This window comes from Coregonus lavaretus, assembly GCF_964263955.1.
Source record: "Coregonus lavaretus genome assembly, chromosome: 17".
NCBI classification, from domain to species: domain Eukaryota; kingdom Metazoa; phylum Chordata; class Actinopteri; order Salmoniformes; family Salmonidae; genus Coregonus; species Coregonus lavaretus.
Genome location: NC_140004.1, coordinates 5,659,157 through 5,663,001, shown reverse-complemented (window position 1 = coordinate 5,663,001; position 3,845 = coordinate 5,659,157).

The window sequence follows — 3,845 nt, the reverse complement described above, 5'->3', positions numbered from 1 at the left end:
CCTACTTACAAAGCATGTAGAGGTCTGTTATTATTATCGTAGGTACACTTCAACTGTGAGAGACGGAATCTAAAACAAAAATCCAGAAAAGCACATTGTATGATTTTTAAGTAACTAATTATCATTTTATTGCATGACATAAGTATTTGATACATCAGAAAAGCAGAACTTAATATTTGGTACAGAAACCTTTGTTTGCAATTACAGAGATCATACGTTTCCTGTAGGTCTTGACCAGGTTTGCACACACTGCAGCAGAGATTTTGGCACACTCCTCCATACAGACCTTCTCCAGATCCTTCAGGTTTCGTGGCTCTCGCCTGGGCAACACGGACTTTCAGCTCCCTCCAAAGATTTTCTATTGGGTTCAGGTCTGGAGACTGGCTAGGCCACTCCAGGACCTTGAGATGCTTCTTACGGAGCCACTCCTTAGTTGTCCTGGCTGTGTGTTTCGGGTCGTTGTCATGCTGGAAGACCCAGCCACGACCCATCTTCAATGCTCTTGCTGAGGGAAGGAGGTTGTTGGCCAAGATCTCGCGATACATGGCCCCATCCATCCTCCCCTCAATACGGTGCAGTCGTCCTGTCCCCTTTGCAGAAAAGCATCCCCAAAGAATGATGTTTCCACCTCCATGCTTCACGGTTGGGATGGTGTTCTTGGGGTTGTACTCATCCTTCTTCTTCCTCCAAACACGGCGAGTGGAGTTTAGACCAAAAAGCTCTATTTTTGTCTCATCAGACCACATGACCTTCTCTGGATCATCCAGATGGTCATTGGCAAACTTCAGACGGGCCTGGACATGCGCTGGCTTGAGCAGGGGGACCTTGCGTGTGCTGCAGGATTTTAATCCATAACGGCGTAGTGTGTTACTAATGGTTTTCATTGAGGCTGTGGTCCCAGCTCTCTTCAGGTCATTGACCAGGTCCTACCGTGTAGTTCTGGGCTGATCCCTCACCTTCATTTTACATTTACATTTACATTTTAGTCATTTAGCAGACGCTCTTATCCAGAGCGACTTACAGGAGCAATTAGGGTTAAGTGCCTTGCTCAAGGGCACATTTACGTCATTTAGCAGACGCTCTTATCCAGAGCGACTCACCAAATTTTTTTTTTGTGTGGGGGGGGGGGGGGGGGGGGGGGGGGGGTAGAAGGATTACTTTATCCTATCCCAGGTATTCCTTAAAGAGGTGGGGTTTCAAATGTCTCCGGAAGGTGGTGAGTGACTCCGCTGTCCTGGCGTCGTGAGGGAGCTTGTTCCACCATTGGGGTGCCAGAGCAGCGAACAGTTTTGACTGGGCTGAGCGGGAACTATGCTTCCGCAGAGGAAGGGGAGCCAGCAGGCCAGAGGTGGATGAACGCAATGCCCTCGTTTGGGTGTAGGGACTGATCAGAGCCCGAAGGTACAGAGGTGCCGTTCCCCTCACTGCTCCATAGGCAAGCACCATGGTCTTGTAGCGGATGCGAGCTTCAACTGGAAGCCAGTGGAGTGTGCGGAGGAGGGGGGTGACGTGAGAGAACTTGGGAAGGTTGAACACCAGACGGGCTGCGGCATTCTGGATGAGTTGTAGGGGTTTAATGGCACAGGCAGGGAGGCCAGCCAACAGCGAGTTGCAGTAGTCCAGACGGGAGATGACAAGTGCCTGGATTAGGACCTGTGCCGCTTCCTGTGTAAGGCAGGGTCGTACTCTCCGAATGTTGTAAAGCATGAACCTGCAGGAGCGGGTCACCGCCTTGATGTTGGCGGAGAACGACAGGGTGTTGTCCAGGGTCACGCCTAGGCTCTTCGCACTCTGGGAGGAGGACACAGCATTACCTTCCTCATGATCATTGATGCCCCACGAGGTGAGATCTTGCATGGAGCCCCAGACCTAGGGTGATTGACCGTCATCTTGAACTTCTTCCATTTTCTAATAATTGCGCCAACAGTTGTTGCCGTCTCACCAAGCTGCTTGCCTATTGTCCTGTAGCCCATCCCAGCCTTGTGCAGGTCTACAATTTTATCCCTGATGTCCTTACACAGCTCTCTGGTCTTGGCCATTGTGGAGAGGTTGGAGTATGTTTGATTGAGTGTGTGGACAGGTGTCTTTTATACAAGTAACGAGTTCAAACAGGTGCAGTTAATACAGGTAATGAGTGGAGAACAGGAGGGCTTCTTAAAGAAAAACTAACAGGTCTGTGAGAGACGGAATTCTTACTGGTTGGTAGGTGATCAAATACTTATGTCATGCAATAAAATGCAAATTAATTACTTAAAAATCATACAATGTGATTTTCTGGATTTTTGTTTTAGATTCCGTCTCTCACAGTTGAAGTGTACCTATGATAAAAATTACAGACCTCTACATGCTTTGTAAGTAGGAAAACCTGCAAAATCAGCAGTGTATCAAATATTTGTTCTCCTCACTGTATGCCACACCTGTCTGGTGGATGGATTATCTTGGCCAAGGAGAAATGCTCACTAACAGGGATGTAAACAAATTTGTGCACAACATTTGAGAGAAATAAGCTTTTTGTGCTTATGGAAAATTTCAGGTATCTTTTATTTCAGCTCATGAAATATGGGACCAACACTTTACATGTTGTGTTTATAGTTTTTGTTCACTGCACTTTGTGCTAAAGAAAGGGTGAAACATCTTATGATATATGACGAGAAAGAGGACTTGTAGTGCAATTTTAGCTTGTATATTTTGACTGATCACACACTGGCACATGCTGACACACTCCCTCCATGTTGAGTGTGTGTGTGTGTGTGTGTGTGTGTGTGTGTGTGTGTGTGTGTGTGTGTGTGTGTGAATGCAACCAGTAACAGACCATGACACTACAGGATTAGTGTGTATAAATCTGTTTTACAGATAAATAAAAGGGATAAGGCTTTACTGCAAACACTTGGTGTTGTTGAAAGCAGCTCAATGAATCAGGTGTCTCAGTATAGCATTGTTAAATATGTACTATGTGTATCTGTATTAGATGTCATTTATGTTAATTTCCTTCAGCATTCAGTTAAGAAAATGTAACATTCCTTATGAAGACTTAAGTCTTAAATATTCATATATAGCATGCCTTTGTAAATGTAGTGTAACTATGAATCAACTTGAATGTTTATTGTAGATAACTGTATTTTCTCTTTTATTTATTTGCACTCTGTTTTTTATTTTTGTGTGCTTGCTGTAAAAAAAGCAACAACATAGCAATCATAGCAGCAAAAGTGATGAAACTGCTATGACGCATACGCGTACAATGCCCCATTTAGATAGTGGAGTCTAAATTCGATTTTTGGCATTAATACTCCAGCCAAATTCAAATTTGAGATCAAATAATAAAATTCTGATGCTATTATGATTAGAGTTGTGACTCAATCAGGATGGAATATGAACCAGAAGCTAGCTACACCTAAAGATGAGCACAAATACTTTTTTTTTGTGAAGTTTTCTTCAAAATAAACATATTGTTAAAATCAACACATTTGTGTGCTTGGTCAAAGGAAATGCACAAGTGACTGCTGCCTCACAGGCTGATGTTGGCAACACTGCTGCCTCACAGGCTGATGTTGGCAACACTGCTGCCTCACAGGCTTTAATATTGCATTCACTACTATAGCAGTCCAGAACTACTGCAGTCACTACCACTACTATACCACTTTTTTACCCCCATAACTACCATAAAACTACTTCAAAATATGCAAGCACACACATTTTCTTCAAAAAATGTCATTTTCTAGTTTTAATAGACATTTGCCAATGCCTGCAATGGAACAGCTGAGAATAGAAACTGCCAAGTTGAGATCCAGTACCTGTAAATTTCACTTTTTGTGGTGAACTGCAGTTCACCAATATGCCAGTAGATG